The 22,381-nt window shown below is 41.2% G+C and overlaps 1 protein-coding gene across 7 annotated transcripts in view; it reads right to left on the bottom strand.

Annotated features, from left to right (window-relative positions):
- Window positions 1-22,381, bottom strand: part of LOC134285314 (glutathione hydrolase 1 proenzyme-like) — a 768,131-nt gene that overhangs the window by 557,615 nt on the left and 188,135 nt on the right. The window lies entirely within an intron of this gene.

Genomic DNA, 22,381 nt, shown 5'->3' with positions numbered 1-22,381 from the left:
AAAATGAACAGCTTCTCAAACATATTTGAATAAAGTCGCATAATTATCATCCTTCACCTCTGATTTTTTTCAGATCAGACTACAAATGGCATATTTCAGAACAACGAAATGTAATGACCGAAAAGAAGTAATTTGTCTGCTAACGTCTGAAATTTCTATGATAAGTTTTTCTTAGTTTACTCGCAGTATTTATAAGCCAAAATTTTCCATGGCCTTGGCAAATATTAAAATGTAGCCAATGATGCAAATGGTAACAAAACACACACAAGATTCATAGGCTATGAAATACTTTATTTATGCATATTGCCCTTCATCGCTATGGAAGTTTGAAGCGAGGTCAAATTCCTAATTATTTTTAACGAAATTTATCATATTGAAGCTGATCATTAGGCCGTCCCTTATTTTGCAAAAAATGGAAATGTTATAAGTTCGTTAGTGGCAAATGATCGTTTCAGCTAAGAAATGATCGTGTCAAAATTTGAAGTCCGTATCTCAAGGCTAAGTGGTCCCTCAAGGGGCCTAAAGTTGTCAAAAATTGTATGGGACCAAAAAAACATGAAATTTTTTTCGACGAAAAAATACGCTATTCTACTAAAACCGGTGATTTTAGGACCCTAAAGGGCCAAAAATGTGCTTAGTTTTGCGATATCTCTACTCGTTTCCGAGATATTGACAAAAAACAACCGAAAAATCAGCATTTTTGACCATTTTTTTAGATTCCGAAGGAAACCTACCCTATTTTGTTCGTTTACTCAAAAATATCGCAATTCTAAGCACATTTTTGGCCCTTTTGGGTCCTAAAATCACCGGTTTTAGTAGAATAGCGTATTTTTTCGTCGAAAAAAATTTCATGTTTTTTTGGTCCCATACAATTTTTGACAACTTTAGGCCCCTTGAGGGACCACTTAGCCTTGAGATACGGACTTCAAATTTTGACACGATCATTTCTTAGCTGAAACGATCATTTGCCACTAACGAACTTATAACATTTCCAATTTTTGCAAAATAAGGGACGGCCTACTGATCATGTTTAGGTTGATTTGTATACCACACGTTGACGGTTGTAGTTGTTTTATTCGATTTAAAAGGAACATTTTCTACTATTGTATGTGTATCATTAGTTAAACACTATATTTGTTCTAACAAAAGGATTGCCGAAACATAATTGTAGAAACAATAAATATTTCGGGACTCTGAGGAGTTATTGGACTTTCAAACAGTTCAGGGCACAATAAACTTCAATGTGAAAGCATTTTTTGTAGACATTTCAACAAATGTGATTCTATTTTGTCTCGGTTAAGGGTGTTGCGATTGGTGATTACAATACCCTTGAGTATCCTTTAAACAATAACAAAACAGCCCTAATCAGTAAATGCATTATTAGATTCCTCTAACAGTGTAATTGTATTGCCAATGCGTATAGTCAAAAACGTAAATGTGTTTTTTTTTATTATATAATCTTTTACAACTTTTCACAGTTTTATATTCGAAACATAGTTTTTTTTCAGTTCATTCAGCGTCCCAATGCAATATACTCTCAATTTTCTTATCTGTTTACTATTATTCGTTACAGTTTTTTTTTACTGGTACATCCCTGCTTTAGACGCTCTCGTTGATATTTCCAAACAATGCTTACAAATAATAAGTATCAATCTGTTACTAAATATCCTTTCCATTCATGCGAGGTAAAACCTACTCTGCAATAAACTGTCATGACATTTTTTTTTAGGACGACAAAATTCATGTTCATACATTGTATCTCCTCTTCCTAAAAGACTAATCGCTATCGAGAATTGAGCTATGTGACAGTAAGTGTACTCTACGAGTAAGTGTTTCTTTACCAAAGTTTCCTATGACATTAACGTAATTATTTTTATCATTGTACTTTATGTAACAAACTTGTTTCAGCTCCAAACTCGGGCTTTTACAGGAAACTTTGACTTGTGTAATTCACTTATCGCTTTGTATGTTGTATATAATTAAACCATAACCTAAATCATTCAAAGACAACATGACTGTTGACGCCGAGGAAAAGATCCGAGTTTGAGCTCGGGCCATAGAAATAACATTGAGTCATCACTTTATTGCTACATATATTTGAAACTATATACACAATATTTACACATCGAGTTGTTCTAATAATAAGGCACCAACTGCTATCCCCACTCGTGAACTGCAGGGGGACGCAGGACAAGAGGTCGCGCGCGGAGCGCAGATCATCGGCTGTATCATATGATCTGTTTCGATCGGCGATCAACTAAGTACTGCTGGTTTGTTGCGAATCAGTGTGGAGACGGCCCAGACTACAAATGGCTATTGTTCCAACACGTTGGCGATGCGCATTATTATCCAGACTGGTTGTATATTGATTGATGACCAACCGTGTGGAAGATGTCGTTGGGTTTGGGGTGTATGCATAGAGGCAAAATTTATTTCGAAGCAGATGAGTATTCTGATCGCACTATGGGCTAGGATGAGTGGCCAAAATATTAACATTCACGCTTCGGCGTGAACAATGACTTTTCGTAAACGCTTTTTTTTTCGTTGCAGTAAACACGTTGAAATCCTTAAACTTTTTATTATGACTATCCATCTTACATGTGATACTGTGCATATACACATAACTGGAAGCATACGTGATGGATTACCGACATCACACTCTACTTGATTTCCATCAATTACCCTTTTAACGATTGATTAAAATATTCAGAGATTCCACCAGTTTAGACTCCTGCGCGGAAATTAGTTGAGTGGATCTTTAATGCGTCATTGAGTACGCCATTGGCCATATTTTGCATTGTAAACAAATATTTATAATGCACCTATGCTGAAAATGAGCTTAATCATTTTATTTTGCGCCGCAATCTAGAAATCTCCGCAATAGGCAATACTTACATTGATGTTTTTTTTTGCTTATTTACGTTTACTCACAAATACCGAAAAAACGATTGCTCAACCAAATACAGCATAATTAACATTGGGTGGCTAAGGTTCTGACACGATTTTTTTTTCGTTAACTGTCACGTCTGTTTGTCTATGCAGATAGTTTAACCCTCGAGCAGTCGCGTCTTTGACTACCTGCAACGACGCCACGCTCTCGCTATGTACCAAAAGCGTGCATTTTTCATGGTGCGTGTACTCAGTACACGACGCGACCGCTCCCGGGTTAATAGACTATATGTCTCAAGAATTTTACCTCTTATATGTATACTTCTGTGCTGCAAAGTTTCAGATTTTCTTAGCCGAAATTGAACGGCTGCGGCGGTCTTTTTCAATACCACGATGTGAGAACTGACAGAATCCGGTTGCTCCATTATTGGTTAGTGACCTAACCAAGTACCATTCCCAATCATCCATTCAATACCAGACCTGACAAGCCATTCCTCTCGAGCGGTGGCTTGTGAGAATGAGTACCCTCTACGCCACCCCCGGTGAAAACACTCACCTATAGAAAAGTGAATGAAATTTGGCGATGTCAGTTCTCGCTTTCAGCATGCTCCATGCGATAATCAGGTATCAGGTATCAGAAGGCCGGCTCCAGAGGCACGTTATCCTCCATTTGGGACATTTGTGCCATCGCCAAAATAACAGCCTATTTCATCATCTACCTGAGGGAAAAGGAAGGAAAAAGGATTTGGATGGGGATAGGGACAGGTAGGGAAATAGGAAAAATACCCTGGAAGAGGGTACTAACGCACAAGCGTACCACAATGGGTTCAAACAGCGCCCTGAAAAGGGCACTGTAATAACGCATAAAGCGAAAGAGAGCCTATAGCTCTTTACCACAGCGGGTTAAGAACAACAGAATATCCTGAAGATTCAGGTTTCTGAAGTCAGTTTCACTTAATAAGTGTTTACCGAATTCTCGGAAACGCAGTTGCGCGAAAACTGGACAGTTACATATCAAATGATACGAAGTTCCATAATCGGATTCACAGCTATCACAGGCAAATGAATCAGCTTGCTGAATATTCGCCATGTGATAGCTGAGTCGGCAGTGGCCAGTCAATGCTTTGACCAGCATGCTGCAATTCTGCTTAGACAGATTAGTTAGATACTTCGCCACCCGTAGAGATGGCTCAGCACTATACAATTTGGTTTGACGACATGACTCCAAACTATTCCAATATTGTCTGTGTTGAGTGACAGCCCAGGTGTGAATCTGAAGCTTAATCCAACACTTCGATATTGGAATAGCTGGCTCAGGGCCAATGAAGTCATGTGATGCTCCAGAGCGAGCTAACTCATCAGCCAATTCATTTCCAGCGATGGAAGAATGACCAGGTACCCATAGAAGGTGAACAGCGTTTGCTGAATTCAGCTCCTCGATTTGAGTTCGACAAGCGATAACTATCTTCGACCTGGAGTTGGCCGAAGCAAGTGCTTTAATAGCAGCCTGGCTATCTGAACAGAAGTATATTACTTTGCCCATTACGTGCTGCTGAAGTGCTGATTGCACTCCGCACATAAGAGCAAAGATTTCGGCCTGAAAACGGTACAGTGTCTACCAAGTGAATAAGACTGATACAGCCTTAGCTCACGAGAATAAACACCAGCACCTGCTCGACCTTCGAGAAGGGAGCCATCAGTGTAACATACGATGCCGTCTGAAATACTTCTTTCCAGATAACCAGATGTCCACTCTTCCCGGGAAGGGAATTTCGTGGAAAATGTCCTATATGGAAAATTACAAGCAATTGTAAGATCACTTGGAGCAAGGACAATTTTGTCCCAATTCACCAAAAGTGGAAACAACGAGGTGTGTGTTGAACTGCGGTTCACAGGAGTTTCCTCTAGTAGACCGAGTACCCGTAACCGGTAAGTGCAAGAAAGGGCTTCTTGTTTGAGATGAATGTGTAGTGGGGCAACGTCAAAGAGAACTTCTAGCGCTGCCGTAGGAGTTGAAGAGAACGCTCCAGACATCGCCATTAAGCACATCCTTTGGAGATGGCCTAATTTTGATTGGACCGTTCTCACTTCACCCTTTTGCCACCACACAAGACATCCATAAGCCAATATTGGCCGAACCACAGTTGTGTAAATCCATTTGATATACTTGGGTTTTAGACCCCAAGTTGTACCAAAAGTACGCCGGCATTGCCCGAAGGCCATACAAGCTTTCTTGATTCTGAACTCAATGTGAGGTGTCCAGGAAAGCTTGGAATCAAGAATGACTCCAACGTACTTTACCTGTTCAGTCACATCGATTTCAGAATCAAAGAGACGCAAAGGTCGAACGCCATTACGGTTTCGCCTTTCCGTGAAAAGAACAATAGATGTTTTACTCGGATTAACCGAAAGGCCATATTGGCGACACCAACCCTCAACTACCTGAAGGGCGTTTTGCATCAGGTCGAAAAGGGTGCTGATGCACATACCAACTAACAATGTTAGGTAGTCGTCGGCAAAACCATAAGTAGGAAAACCGCTATTATTGAGTTGCCTCAATAGCGTATCTGCTACGAGATTCCACAAAAGCGGTGATAAGACTCCCCCTTGGGGGCATCCACAAACACTCAATTTCCTAATCCCTGCTAGACGCAATGTCGAGAAGAGATATCGGTTTTTGAGCATTTGGTGAATCCAATTGGAAATCATTGGAGATATACCATGACTCCGTGCGGCTTCCAATATGGCATCGAAAGGCACGTTGTCAAAGGCACCCTCGATATCTAAGAAAACACCCAAACAAGATTGCTTTTGAGCGAATGCTTTCTCGATATCGTAAACAACCTTGTGTAAAAGAGTCACAGTGGACTTACCAGATTGGTAGGCATGTTGGTTCACATGAAGAGGCACGTTGGCCAGATGAACATCACGGATATGATGATCCACAATGCGTTCTAAGCATTTCAGAAGAAAAGAGGTCAAACTGATAGGTCTGAAACTCTTTGCTTCTTCATACGACGCACGACCCACTTTCGGAATAAACTTTACAGTAATATCCCTCCAGGATTTGGGAATATACCCTGTAGCAAAACTGCACACAAGTAGTTTTTTCAAAACATGTTTGAAAAATCCCTTCTGAAGCAAAATAGGATAAATCCCATCTGCCCCAGGAGATTTGAAAGGAGCAAAGCTATTAAGAGCCCACTCAATCGATTCTATAGTTGCAATACTCCGAGCCGAAGCTAAAGAATCATAACTACAAGAAAAGACATCAGGATCATCCGAAGATGTAATATCCACACATCCAGGGAAGTGTGTGCTGAATAAGCATTCCAGAACTTCCTCATCAGAGGAAGTCAGATCGCCATTTGGCAAACGAAGTTCGTTCACCCGGAAATCCTTAGATTTCGCAAGGATTTTGTTTAACCTACTGACTTCACTCAAGCTGGAAACATTTGTACAAAGGTTTTTCCAGCCGGATCGTTCAGCAGACCGGAGAGCTTTCCTGTAGGCCTTGCGAGCCGACCTGAAAGCCTCCGAACCAGCCGAACGTCGTCTGTTCCAACTCTTTCTACATTGTTTCCTGAGTTTCGCCAGATCAGAGTTCCACCAAGGGGTTCCTCTTGTGATCTTCACAGACCGTAGAGGGCATGCTTTTTCAAAAGCTTCCATGATGAAGGTCGTTGTAGTATCAACGGCATCATCTAAATCACTTGGAGTGTTAATGGATGGTGAATATCCATGAAATTTGGCTGCAACCAAATCAGTATAAAGATCCCAGTTTGTTGACCGAGGATTCCTGAAACGCAATGTTTGCGAAGTAACATTTAAATGTTCAAAAGAGATATAGCGATGGTCAGATAAAGATTCTTCATCTGACACATGCCAATTGGTCAGCTCGTGACTAATTCTGCTAGAGCAAAGCGTTATATCTAACACTTCCTCTCTAGCAGATACCATGAAGGTTGGGCGGTTGCCTATGTTAAGTAATGCAAGATCTGTACTACCGTCGATGGGGGTGACAATGGGTCTGGGGGGTGAGATTGGGTCAAAACGGAGAAACATAAAATTTGAAATAGTTCATCAACTATCGCTAATTTATATTGAAAACTTTATTTTATTTCAAAGAGGAGATGTTTTTACACGTCATGATGCAGAATAAGATGTTTAGCAAAAATATTTTTTTTTGTTAAATTTGTGGTTAAACTTATATGATGAAACTACTAGAAAATCACTCTGAAAAAATTTCTCCTCCGTAATGTTTCACACAAGTACCTAACCATAAAGTTTCTTATTTGTGGTTAGCTGTAGGTATTGCCTAGTAGATGCAACGAAAAAAGCGGGCTGTCATTGCTCTTTTAATTTAAAAATTCAATATTTTCGACCCTATGTCTAAATATTAAGAATGGGGGTGAGATTGGGTCAAGCAAGTTATCGAGTGCACATAACCTTAACTAAAAATTCAACTTATTCAGTCCCCATTTGACGTTAGAGTGGTACCATGTTTACGGTATCTTCATAAAAGACCTTTTTTTTCGAAAATATGTCGAAGAAGTGTCAAGCGAGTGTGTTCATACTTTTAGTGCCTAATATCATTTATAACAATAAACCCATGCGTTTGGACAGCTCCTCTAATCATCAGATAATCTTCAGTATACTGCAATATCGTAAGCTCACAAAATAAACTTAATAGCGTTCATCTTCTCCATTCAATTTTGAAATTTTAAGGAAATATCGTGAAACTACCAGACGGTAGGGAGATCCAGGAAATACCGGGGCAATAAAACTGGTAGCATAGCACAATGTCGGGGAGCTAACGAACGTCGAATTGCGGCATACGAGATTGGCATGTTTTTTTTTTTCAATCAATCTTTCAATGCGCCCCTCGCTCATTGTAATCCCACCTCCTCTCATGGATGTTGAAATTTTAAATGAGGATGATTGTGGGAGCTAAAAATGACGATACAATATACCAACGTTATTTTATCAAATTTCAACCATTTTTTTGGTTGTATTAGTTCTTTTAGATGGATTAATCATTTCTTAAAATTACCTAAGTTTTTATTCATCATGGTTACATTGTATTTTAAGTAGGTTTACTAGATTTGATCAATAAAATTACCTTATATTCTTAGATAGGCGATTTCAAATACTTTGACCCATTCTCACCCCCTCTAAGGGGTGAGATTGGGTCAATTTTCAATAATTTGTAGTTTAGTAAGCAATTCATATAATGAGATACTTTCTTGCCATACTATTACTACCACATAGAAGAGTATATATACCAAATAAAAAGTTATTCCGACTTCAATTGAATTTGTTATTTAACAAACAAACTTTGAATACCCTTTTTTGACCCATTCTCACCCCCAACGACGGTACTTAAGTACTCCATCAAACTGGAGCCTCTCAAGTTAATGTCTGAGCTGCCCCAGATGATATGGTGAGCATTAGCATCACTGCCAACAATTAGCGGAAGGCCTTTTGAAGTGCAGTATGCGATGACTTGTTTGAAAGCATCCGTAGGGGATGGTTCATCATGTGGTAAATACACAGAACAATAGACGTATTTCCTGTTGAGGTTTCCAACAGATACATCAATTGTGATAGCACATACATCTCTGGTGGTTAGTTCAGAGATGAGTGTAGCAACTATTGCGTTGTCGACAAGCACACAGGCTCGAGGCATGACACGCGAGTTTGCCATTTCATGTTTACTGAAAGTGGCAAACACCGGGTTCACAAGGTTTCCTAGATAGAAATTTCCCTTACGAAAGTAAGGTTCTTGTACCAAGGCCACTTGGGCTGTACCATTTTGCATAAGTCTGCAAAGATTGATCGTTGCTGTTCTTTTATGCTGAAGATTGATCTGAGCTATCCTAACCGTAGCCACTACCCAAACTAGGTAAGATTAAACTCTTCGCAACAGCAGCACAACAAAGAACAGCAACAATAAAACCAAATCGGTATCGATTGGAAAACGCCAAAGGCGAGGATACACAGAATACACTGTGTAAATCGCATAATGCGAAACCATATTGGTGAAAATTTAAACTAATTAACAACATCTTCATAATCCCGCCCTTATTTAGCCTCAAGTGAGACTAAAGAAGGGCAGCTGATTGTCTCGGAGAAACACAAGGTCCACTGTACCATTGCTCCGGTTAGCGCAGTAAGGGCTACATACTGTGGAGGGCGCCCTGGTACTCCACAGGCTCCGTTAGCGGTTAGGTTTTTATTAGACCCCCCTAGCCATTCATTCCTAGGCACGGTAAGCATAAAGCCGCATCACACCATGAATTAGGGGTCACCTGTTGGTGGATTCTTACCACCGGAACAGGCGGTCCGTAGTGTTATTCTTAGCCAATTGAGACAATCGCTACCGACACTACACAGCTATCTAGGCTGATCGAGAAAAGAAGTTAATATTGATGATCAACTTCATACGGACTCGAACAGCCGAAGACGAATGAAATTTGGCGATGTCAGTTCTCGCTTTCAGCATGCTCCATGCGATAATGAGTACCTTGTTCCATTTCTCTCCGGTGTCGTCTGAGATACAACCGCAAGGCATACTAAAACTGCAAAAATGACAAAAGCTCAACATCGCAATCATAAAATACTGTCAAAAAAATTGCAGCTGGGTGTACAATGTTCAATCATCCAGAATAGTCATTTTTTTTTTCACAAGGCATGCACACGATATCTTTTCTTTGGATGTCACAGTGAATGTTCGATTCTGCAAATACATTAATTCCATTGTTTTAAACTTCAACACCCATGAATGTATCAAATTTTAAAGAACCACGCCACGGAATATTGAAATGGTTCTCAAATAATATCATTACGCTTCCTCGCTTCACCTTAAAGGTATCAACCCATCAGTTCCATCGCATTTTTTCCAAAAACACTTTATTTCAATAACTGTCTAAGGTCGACCTCGACATCTTCTCATTGTCAAGAAGTAATGAGTTGACTATTGAAAAACTGAAGATCATTCATTTGGCTGGCAGAAGAGGTCCTTGGTGAGGGTGTGCAGGTGAGGGCTCTGACACATGAGGCGACTCTGAAGGTCAAAGACATTGACGAGATCACCGAAGTGGAAGAGCTCGTCACGGCACTGCGGCAACAGTGCGATGTGCAGGTGGCCGCCGCAGCCGTTAAGCTACGGAGAGGGCCAGCAGGGACACAGATAGCCTTGGTTCAGCTACCTGTGGCGGATGTTAAAAAGTCCGTTAAAGTAGGAAGTATAAAGGTGGGCTGGTGTGTATGTCACCTGACATTCCACGAGCCACCAGAGGTTTGCTTCAGGTGTCTGGAACCAGGACACAAGTCGTGGAACTGCAAAGGCCCCGACAGGCGCAAACTGTGTAGGCGATGCGGCGCTGAAGGTCATAAGGCCCAAAGCTGCACGAGTCCGCCCATCTGCATGATCTGTACCGGGAAAACCTCGAAAAACAGACATACGATGGGTGGTCCAGGGTGCCCGGCCTTTAAGAAAGCCGCAGTGAACAACAAATCACAGTGCAGGTAACGCAGCTGAACCTGAACCACTGTGATGCGGCTCAGCAACTGCTTTGTCAGGCGGTTTCTGAGTGGGAGACGGATATCGCAATCATTTCGGACCCATACCGAGTACCCGCCGGCAACGGCAACTCGGCCTCGGATGGGACCAGGAAAATGGCGGCGATATGGACGACGGGTAAATACCCCGTGCAGGAGTTGGTGTCTACTACCTATGAGGGCTTCGTGGTCGCCAAAGTAAACGGGGTCTTCTTCTGTAGCTGTTATGCGCCTCCGCGGTGGCCGATCGAGCAGTTCACGCAAATGCTGGACCGCTTAACGACCGTGCTAACAGGGCGAAGGCCGGTGGTAATAGCGGGTGACTTTAATGCCTGGGCTGTGGAATGGGGAAGCCGTTTCACGAACCAGCGGGGTCAGATCCTGCTAGAAGCACTGGCCATCTTAGATGTCGACTTGGCTAACGTCGGTACCAAGAGTACCTATAGTCGAAACGGAGCGGAGTCAATTATTGACGTGACCTTATGTAGTCCTGGCTTAACAAGTAGTTCGAACTGGAGAGTAGATGACGGCTACACTCACAGCGACCACCTGGCGGTTCGCTACAGTATCGACTACAACAACAGCAGACAGCGGATAGAAGAAGAGGCGGCTAGGCCAAGGCCAAGCCCTCGTAGGTGGAAGACATCATACTTCGACGAAGAGGTTTAGGGAAGCGCTCCGCCGTGAGCGAAACTTAATCGGTTTAGACGGCGACGAGCTGGTAGCGGTGCTCTCACGTGCGTGTGATGCGACCATGCCTAGGCGAGTCCACCCTAGAAATGAGAGGCCAACGGCTAACTGGTGGACCGACGCGATTGCGGACCTGCGCCGCGCCTGCCTACGGGCTAGGCGGCGGATGCAGCGAGCACGATCAGAGGAAGAGTGAAACGAACGGCGGGTGGTGTTCGCCGCTGCAAAAGCCGCGCTCAAGACCGAGATAAGAGCAAGCAAAAAGGCCTGCTTTGAGGGTCTCTGTCAGAGTGCCAATACGAACCCGTGGGGTGACGCTTACAGGGTCGTTATGGCCAAGACGAGAGGTGTGATGGCTCCTATAGAGCAATCTCCAGAGATGTTGGAGGGGATCATTGGAGGACTTTTTCCGCGTCATGATCCTAGTCCTTGGCCTCCTTTCGTAGGACAGCCGGGGACTGGAGCTGGCGATGAGGAAAGGGTCACCGATGTGGAACTTGCGGGGATAGCTAAGTCTCTTAGCGTAGGTAAGGCCCCAGGTCCGGACGGAGTTCCGAACCTGGCCTTAAAAGTAGCTATTGCAGAAGCTCCCGAGATGTTCAGGTCTGCTATGCAGAAATGCCTGGACGAGGGAGTTTTCCCAGAAGCTTGGAAGAGGCAGAGCCTGGTACTATTGCCAAAGGCGGGGAAACCACCCGGAGACCCGTCGGCATATAGACCAATATGCTTGATTGACACGGCGGGGAAGGTGCTCGAAAAGATCATCCTCAATAGAATGTTGAGGTTCACTGAGGGCGTAAATGGTCTCTCGAGCAACCAGTATGGCTTCCGGAAGGGGAGGTCCACCGTAGACGCTATCTTGTCGGTTACAAAAACCGCCGAGAAAGCACTCGAGCCTAAGAGGAGGGGAATTCGCTTCTGCGGGGTAGTGACTCTGGATGTAAGGAATGCATTTAATAGCGCCAGTTGGGCTGCTATTGCCGATGCGCTCTTGCGTCTGGGGATACCGGAGTACTTGTACAAGATTCTCGGAAGCTACTTCCAGAATCGCGTACTAGTTTACGACACGGAGGTGGGTCGGAAGTGCTTTCACATAACCTCAGGAGTAGGGTGGGGCTAATTTCAAAAAATCTCTCCGATATATGATGTCCCAAGTGGAAAGTGATCTACTAGTCGAAATAAGTCAGCTGTACAAAAATGAGCGACTTCGGTTGATATTTAGGGGTGGCGCAAAGGGTTCAAGTGAAATTTTTGCTAGAACAAACTTTCAAAAATCATTTCAAATTTAATTTTCAAACTTATTTTTTCTAGACTAAATCGGTGATTCTAGAACCCAATTGGACTAAATTTGTGCTCAAAATTGCGATATCTCTACTGGTTTCCGAGATATTTAAAAAAAAATGTCATATTTTGGTACCCAACCCAAAAAATACTAAAAAACGACATTTTTTTTCAAATATCTCAGAAACCAGTAGAGATATCGCAATTTTAAGCACAAATTTGGCCCAATTGGGTTTCAGAATCACCGATTTAGTCTAGAAAAAATAAGTTTGAAAATTAAATTTGAAATGATTTTTGAAAGTTTGTTCTAGCAAAAATTTCACTTGAACCCTTTGCGCCACCCCTAAATATCAACCGAAATCACTCATTTTTGTACAGCTGACTTATTTCGACTAGTAGATCACTTTCCACTTGGGAAATCATATATCGGAGAGATTTTTTGAAATTAGCCCCACCCTACTCAGGAGTCCCGCAAGGTTCCATCCTGGGTCCGGTGTTATGGAATGTCATGTACGACGAGGTGTTGAGGTTAGAGTACCCAGTGGGAGTGGTGATTGTCGGATTTGCCGACGATATTACGCTCGAAGTCTACGGTGAAACGATCGAGGAGGTGAAGTTGACTACCGACCACTCGATCAAGGTTGTGGAGGCGTGGATGCGGTCCAGAAAACTGGAGCTGGCTCACCACAAGACAGAGGTGACGGTTGTTAACAACATGCAGTCGGCGCAGCAGACGGAGATCAGTGTAGGAGAGTGCACTATCCTGTCGAAGCGCTCTGTCAAGCACTTGGGCGTGATGATCGACGATAAGCTTAACTTCGGTACGTCGGCCACGTCGATTATGCCTGTAAAAGAGCCTCCACAGCTATTGTCCCGGATGATGTCCAATAGCTCTGCGGTGTACGCCAGTAAGCGCAAGCTTCTGGCTAGTGTTGCTACGTCCCTACTTATGGCGGCCCGGCGTGGGGTACCGCGCTAAGTACTGAATGCTACCGACGGAAGCTGGAAAGTACTTACAGGCTTATGTGTCTGAGGGTTGCAAGCGCGTACCGTACCGTGTCACACGACGCTCTCTGTGTCATTACTGGTATGGTGCCTATCAGCATTCTTATCAGTGAGGACATGGAGTGCTTCGAAATGCGCGGCACAAGAGGCATACGCAAGACTGTCAGGATGGCCTCTATGGTCAAATGGCAGCGCGCGTGGGACAGTTCCACCAAAGGAAGGTGAGCGATTCCACGAACAAGTGGGAAATTTTTCCAGTTTTTATTTTTTGTATTTTTTGATTTGAATGGAACCTTGCATACAAGTTTTTGGGAAACAAAAACGCCGTTTTGCATACTTGGTTCGCCATTTTTAATCTAGCCTTACTTATGAGAAGGGCCTATGAAAAATGCACATGATATCTTCAAAAAATTGTATCTCGAAAACGGTTTGTCCGATCGGTTTGGTGTCTTCGGCGAAGTTTTAGAAAATTGTTGGTGCTATATGGAGAAAATATGCACGGTAAAAAAATATGTTTGGTTTTTGTGATTTGAACTAAAATATAGATTTTCCCTCAAAAGTGACATGTCAATATTTTTTTTATTATCCTTATGTTATAGCTGACTGAAAATGCTACCTAGTGCACAGTGGGTTGTTCTGGAGAAAAACAGGTTACAATGAAAAAAAATGTTTTAAAAAATAACGGTTTTCAAAAAAAGCTATTAAGTAAAGTCAAAAAAGTTTGTCGCCCTAATTTTATGAAAGTACATCAAATTTGCAAGAAAAAAGTACTTCGGTAACATTTTTCTAAGATGCACCGTTTAGAAGATATTACTAATTTAATATTGATCTTTTTGATAACTTAATAAGTTTTAGCCCTTTTCGAATGTACTCCGTGTTTCTCCAGTTTCAAAAGTATTTTTTTCGGAAAGATTGGAAAATTTTGAGTTAAAATGACACTGACAGCTTAAAGATTTGAGTGGAATTCTCTGCCTTAAAAGTATTTTGAAAAACAAGTTACAAAATCCCACTATCAGGAACAATGATTTCTTCCAGTGGTTTTTGGTGTATTGTGTTGCAAATGTGCATTCAACTCTTGCATATCGCAAGCTCCTCAATTAGCAAGATTCAAAAGAGCGAATAAGGCTTATTTTTCAGGGGTGGTATTTGTGCGCAATAAAAAATAACATTATACTTTGTACATCAGTTTATTTTTATTCCAGTATTTTTATCAAATTATTGTTTACACAACTTTCTTAACAATATCGAATATTTTGGCATCATTGTCAGGGCAGTTTGAATAAAGCTTTGCCTTTATTGTATTTTCTGATAGAGGAAGAAATGAGTGGAATTTTTGAGTTCCTTGAATTGTTTTTGCATTATTATATTGATTATTTAACTGCAAAGACATATTTTCGAATTCTTCTGTAGTAGAATAACAAAATGACAACTTTGTAAGTTCTTCTTCTTTTCGTTTGTTTGCCCAATTAAACAACTCTCTTGCAGTCTTTATCGGGTGTTCGCGTTCTTTGGCTAAACTTGCTCTGGTAGCCATGCGTTTTATCGTACCTCCAATAGCATCGCATGGACCTTTTCCGTGCGATGTTGCGAAGAAATGCCATTCAGCGTCAATACCATACTTTGACTTAAACTTACAAAGGCTAGAAAAGTTTTTTCGGTTTTTATACTGTGAAGCAGCACCATCTGACATAAAATAATTTTTTTCATGTTTTTATTTTGATCAATTTGTAAAAAGTTCATCATTTTATCAATAAACAAATTAACAGCGACTGAATCATGTCTTAGTTCTTCTGAAATTATAATGAAGCTAAAATGTTTAATTTGCCTATTTTCAGTATAATATATTACGAAAGGATGGATTGTGGCCTGTTGCACGTTCCAATGGTGTGATTGAACTTCATCCTGCAAAACGAAGCTGTAATTTTCAGAAAAGTCACAAATAGCCAAAAATTCACCATCTTGCAAGTTTTGTTTTGTAGTTTTCAAAAAATTGGATTATTCGGTTTTTACAAAATCATGCGGAATCAAACTTTCTAATTTTGAGCTGAAAAATGTAACAAAGTCATCGGTTTGCTTTACAATAGTTTCTAAATCACATCTGTCAGTGGTAACCCATTGTTCGAATGAAAGCTTTTCAACAAAGTTTTCTTCCAGTTGTTTCAATAAACTGTCTTCTAAAACTGAGGTATCTGGGCAGTTTTTACATCTTCGTAGATGGCAATGAGTTGTCTTATTTTCGCAAAGTAATCTATTCGTTAATGTTTTTAGATCATTCAAGACATTGTATTTTTTTAAGCTATGTAGAATTAAATTGACATTTTCATGCGTAGTGCAAACGCAAACATTATGTGTTCCTGTGATAGTCAATAGTTTACATTGCCTTGGCCGGAGGCTTGCAAATGATGAAAACCCTATTTTTACATTGACGTACACTTCATTAAAGCGATTAAAAGCTTCTCTTAATGTCATCATTAACAATCTTTTCTGAACAGCTAATCTCTTATTTCCTGTCTTTACGCTAACAAAATCTCTTTGGCCTGGCATTGCACGGCTTATATCATCGTCCTCAAAAAAATTCAAAACCAGTTCTTTTGTTTCATTACTCAAAGCTTTTCCAGAGCTTGAACCTTGAGATGAATCTAATACATTATTTTTTTCCTTTCTTGCATCTGATGCCATATTTCTACTAGTTTTAAATTCGTCTACAATTTTTTGTACTGACCATGATTTTGGTAACAATGATAAAATTGATAGTTTTTCTTGCCTTGTGGCTGAATTTAAAAATTTAATTTTCATATTTTCTATGACTTCATTAAACTCGTTTGCTTTTTCTGTTTTAGCGTCTAATTTAAAAAGATTTCTTCGTACACCTTCGACGATTTCAGCGCACTTTTTTTCAGGATAGTGAACATTTTTAACCTTACCTAAATCTATAGGCGAAACACGAATAGCTGCTATTCCTCGGTTGAATATTTCGACGTCTACAGGCATCGTGAAGTCTTCATTTGATTGAATTGTGCTTAGCGTTGACGCTGATGGTATCGTGACCAAACTTTCATAGCTTTGCGTATCAGGTACAACAGGTATGGTCTGAATAGTTGGCATCCTTGAGCCACCGGCTACGCTTTGTTCTTCGTTTTGGGTGAGGTGAGCTCTTGAATCAATATGTAGACGGCAAGACAAACAAATACGAAAATCCTTGGTGTTCAGTGTGGATACCTTGGAAAATCCAATTGACTTCAGTTTTTGGATGATACCATCCGTGAGATATCGCAGCTCTTTCGAACACTGAATGTCTTTGAATGGACGAATACATCTGATTTTACTCATTTTGTAATCTGTAACATAGAAAATATTTTCCAATTGTTAGTTTTGAACGAAAATATCACAACACATATAATTAAAATGTGTATTTAAAACTTACCTTTGCACCAAAACGTGTTACACTTTCCTTTACAATTATTATGTTATCAAACAACACTGGATCTAGTTCAAAAACACTGGATTATTAGCTGAAATTACTATGAAATCACTATGCTTCTAGCAACCTTTCTGCATTTACTGTTTGGTTTTCCCTAGTAGATACTGGATGAATTCAGAACCGAGTCAGACATTATTATACAGCTCACAGGTATAAATCATAGAATGCTGGGTAAAGACTGCTGGAAGATAGGTAGAGTTGAACGCTCAGGTATCGTCAGGTACGAGTTTGGAGAGTTGGAGCGAGGTAGATTTGCTGGCGTAGGTATATTGTTATTGAAGAAGATTGTAAATTGTATATACCTGGAATGAATAAAGAGTGCGGCGGTTGAATGTTTACAAGCCTGGGCCAGCGTGGCCATGGTGGACTAGTTCCAACAAAGACCATGTTTACAATCACCAACTGTACGTAGTACAGCTAACTGGTATCTAATTACCTGTATCTAATACTTATTAGCACGTTTTCAGCAGAAGGCAATAAAAACCACTGGAAGAAATCATTGTTCTTGATAGTGGGATTTTGTAACTTGTTTCAAAATAGTTTTAAGGCAGTGAATTTCACTCAAATCTTTAAGCTGTCAGTGTCATTTTAACTCAAAATTTTCCAATCTTTCCGAAAAAAATACTTTTGAAACTGGAGAAACACGGAGTACATCCGAAAAGGGCTAAAACTTATTAAGTTATCAAAAAAATCAATATTAAATTAGTAATATCTTCTAAACGGTGCATCTTAGAAAAATGTTACCGAAGTACTTTTTTCTTGCAAATTTGATGTACTTTCATAAAATTAGGGCGACAAACTTTTTTGACTTTACTTAATAGCTTTTTTTGAAAACCGTAATTTTTTAAAACATTTTTTTTTCATTGTAACCTATTTTTCTCCAGAACAACCCACTGTGCACTAGGTAGCATTTTCAGTCAGCTATAACATAAGGATAATAAAAAAATATTGACATGTCACTTTTGAGGGAAAATCTATATTTTAGTTCAAATCACAAAAACCAAACATATTTTTTTACCGTGCATATTTTCTCCATATAGCACCAACAATTGTCTAAAACTTCGCCGAAGACACCAAACCGATCAGACAAACCGTTTTCGAGATACAATTTTTTTAAGATATCATGTGCATTTTTCATAGGCCCTTCTCATAAGCAAGGCTAGATTTAAAATGGCGAACCAAGTATGCAAAACGGCGTTTTTCTCCCCCAAAGACTTGTATGCAAGGTTTCATCCAAATAAAGATATATGAAAATTACTCGTTGCTGAAATGATATGGAACCGCTCAGGTGGACCCATAGGTTGATATCGAGGGTAGATAGTTGGATTAATAGGCGCCTGACACAGGTCCTTACTGGTCATGGTTGCTTCCGACAGTATCTACACCGTTTCGGGCATGCGGATTCTCTCGAATGCCCAGTGTGCAATGGTTTAGAGGAAACGGCGGAACACGTTTTGTTCGTGTGCCCGCGTTTTCGCACAATGCGTGACCGCATGCTTGCCACATGCGGGGAGGACACAACTCCGGACAACTTGGTCCAGAGAATGTGTAGGGATGAGATTAGCTGGAATGCCGTTTCAACGGCTATCACCCATATCGTCTGGGAGCTACAGAGGAGGTGGCGCGTGGACTCGGAGAATGGCTAGCCCAGATGCAGTACAAGAGGTGGTCCAGGGGTTCGAAGTCGGCTTCGTAGGTCATACCGGTGCCCTGCGGTCGAGATCGACCCTTACAGCGATTAAGTGGCCGCGGAGAGGAAGTCCCGCTAGCGGTGCTGTCGTGGCGTCAGTCTACTGGGTTGGATCCGAGCCCGCGGTTGGAAAGGGGTCCCCGGCAAGGGTCGGGGTAGGTGAGACCCTGCTGTCTGCAACCTACGGATGCATCTGATAGGGCCTGAAGGGTAATGATACCCTTCCTTACGGGCAGGTCAGATCGGGTTGCATGTGGGCATCAGTTCTTGATGTCCGCTCAGCAGTAGGGCGCGGGCGGGGTTGACTCTGCCCGCCTTCCAAGGGCAAAGGGAGTGGCGAGGACCACTCGGGAAACTGGCTAAGCGCCAGCATGCTATCGTGATGGACTCTACAGAGCGAGTCATCGATATCGTTGCTGCTAGGCTACGGCAGCTAACCTTGAGGGTGCGATATGCACTAGCCCCTCTCTGAAGCAATACCTTCTTGGTGGTTCCGGAGAGACGTAGGGTTTGGCGACCATAGAAATGTGTTTTAGTGGGTCGAGGAGAGAGTATTCCTGGCTTCTACTGGCGTTGTAGAAGACGGCCTTAACCCCACACTACCCTAACCTTCCTGTTAGGGTGTCTGCTGAGCAGATTATGGTTTAGAAGGAAAAAAAAGAGTGATTATTTACTTCCCGAATCGTTCGCATCATTCAAGAGCAATCCTATATATCTTTTCATGCATCATCCAAGAGCAATCCTATAACATCTCACCGTCTTGGAGCGATCTACTTTTCACATTATTTGAGAGCGATTATCTGATTCCTGAGTTAATTATACTTCAAACAATTCAACAGCGATAATCTTTTTACTTGTCTTATCCATGAGCAATCTGTTTTCGCATCATTAAAGAGCATTTTATCAATTTCAGGTGTGATTTACTTTTCGCATCATTTAAGGACAAACGTCTTGAAATTCCGCTTCAACAATGCCTTGGAACTTCAGACGCACAAATCTCAAGAAGCAAGCTTCAAACAACAGTGTTTTTTATTATTCTGTTCTTGCTCACTTGTGACAAGCTTAAAATGAGTAGATGAGGTGCGCTGGTTTTGTTTACGAAGAGATTGTGCGCTCAAAATCGTGAGTAGGTGCCGAAGTCGGCCATTGTGGCGGCCATTTTGGGAGTCTAACAAGTCTGTCCTTAAAAGCAAGGTCCTTTGTTTTCTTTTTACATGATGGGCTACGATTCGTAGAAGCGAGTCTACGCCGAATGAAGCATTCGCCTCCACTACACTGGTGTCGGTCCTGGGTTGTTGGTTTATCATTCATCATCGATATGTTTAGCCCGAGATCAGTTCATCTCGGAACCCAACGGCTGTACTGCCCCTATTCGCATACACCAAAACCTCCATTTAGGTAATGAGTCGGGACTGCCTAAATAGAATTTTTACCTAAATGGATTCATTACCTAAATGGATTCAGTTTATTACCTAAATGGATTACAAGGTTGCAAAGAAGTTCAACAAGAGAAAGTTACTAGGAGATTTAAAGGAGATCATGCGGAGTTTTAGATGGCATTCAAGGAGTTTCAGGAGGGGGGGGGGGATTCAGGAGGGGAGGGGCTTCATGGGCGTTTTTGGGGGTTTTTGGAGAGTGTTAGATCAGAATTGTCATTCAAATTACTAGCTGGGTACGAAACACGAAAAACCTTGCGAAAAACCCTGCAAAATTCCGCCAGACTGAAAAAATATTGAGTGTCGGGTCAAAGTCGGGTCAATTTTTATCGTATGTTGGGCCATTGTTGGACCAAAATCGAACAACTGTTGGGTCTATGTTGGGTTTGGTGGCCAAAATAAAAACAGGTGAATGATAGGTTGATGTCGGGTTTGACGTCATCAATGCTGGAGCTGATATCAATTGAATGATGGAAGGATGGTTGATTATCTCAATGTCAGCTGGAAATGACGCTGGATACTGACACTTTTCAACACTGCATGGAAGGGGGGGGGGGGTGTTTAGGGGGCAACATTGCATCCCCCTCCCCCCATACCCACCCCCTAACACCACTCACTACTTCTTTCCCATAAACCAATCTTATACCTAATCTTAAGTACTCAAACTGATCTGAACACAATCAAATTCCATTTAGGTAACGTTACCTAAATGGAGGGACCTAAATAGATTTTACCTAAATGGATCCTACCTAAATGGAGGTTTGAGTGTAACAGTCCCACGTTTGCCGGATTTCCTATTCACATGGGACTGTTGTGCGAATGGGGGCAGTGTACTTCCTTTCTTTTAGGAATTCATCTATGTCCCACGTCACCTAAAAAAAACCCCATTCCATCATTGAGGATCACGATCATTATAATGCACGAATGTCTGCTTAGATTGCCGCCTTTCAATATATTAGATAACTCAGAAACAATATGAGCTTGATTACGTGATATTTATAAAATCTGGAAATACACTAAGCAACGAGTAGAATTTTCCGGGCGATATATTTGATCGTTCTCTAAGTCTGTACTCAAGAAAACGTTGTTTTACTTGCAACACAATTTTTCTTGTTCTAGAAATCGACAAGTTTTTTTTTCATGTTAAAATCATTGATTGAAATCAATTTGACACTTTACTTTTAAAACCAAGAGAAAGTTTTGACATGAAGGTGACTCGCTTTGTTCTCCCTTTTCAAAATCAGCGTCAAAATATTACTCTTCTTCGTTTGTATTAATCCATTGTATTATGTATTTTTCACAGGCCTTTAAAGTTGCCAATCAAGCATGTATGCATTGACGCAACATATGAGTCCCAGATTTAAATGAAGACTTACCTTGAACTCCATCTATTTAGTCTCACTCACCAGACCGGACCAAATCATTTATTTTCTTCTCCAACAGTCCAACGATCGATCATCATGCACAAGCAATCAAAAACAAATTTCCACAGAAACAATTGAGCCATACCGAACGGCCTTGAATGCCTGACCTTGAAATGAATCGCGAGCACAAAAGCGGACAAACAAAAGCGGGCACATCTTTCGATTTGATGCGTGTTGCGCATCCGGCTTAAGCACAATCTCATTTTCGCAGTTTTACACTATTAATGGCATTATTTTAAAACATTACACTTAATTTTTCTTCGCAAACATGCTTCATCACCATTTTCCGCTTTTCTCTGGTGCACGCAACCAAACACTGACTGTTATCACATTTCTTTTTCGCTCATTTCTATTTTTTTTTTTCACAAACATGAATACTCAACAAATAGCTTCATTTGTTTTTTTTTTGTCCTTTGGATTCTACATCCTCGTCGCCATCTTGTGGTAACGATCATAAAAGATCTAATTATTGTTCATCTGTTAATGCCACACGCGCTGCGGAGGACGACGAACCATGCTGGCGCAGGGCAGGGAAGAGACTGACTGAATCGATCAACGCGCATTACTAATCGTGTAGCACCCGTCCCAAGCAACACACATGTTATATTAAAGTTACGGCAGCGCAAGTTTTGGTTGTACAGAAGTTTATTTTACTTTATTTAAACACAATGTTAAAATTACGTCAAATAAACTTCTATACAACCAAAACTTGCGCTGTCGTAACTCTATTATAACATGTGTGTTGCTTGGGGTGTGCGTGCGAGGTAGACGAAGTGAAAACGGACATTAATAGAGGATCTACCACAACCCCCATGATTCCTTAGTTCCCTTTACCATCCCCAATATCTCGTAAAAATCCCCAATGTTCCTTATAAATACCCAACTTCTCCTAAAATATCCAACTTGTTGATTAGATTCCCCA

This window comes from Aedes albopictus, chromosome 1 (assembly GCF_035046485.1).
Source record: "Aedes albopictus strain Foshan chromosome 1, AalbF5, whole genome shotgun sequence".
NCBI classification, from domain to species: domain Eukaryota; kingdom Metazoa; phylum Arthropoda; class Insecta; order Diptera; family Culicidae; genus Aedes; species Aedes albopictus.
The sequence above is the reverse complement of the archived record's forward strand: the minus strand, read 5'-3'. Positions and strand labels throughout refer to the sequence as shown.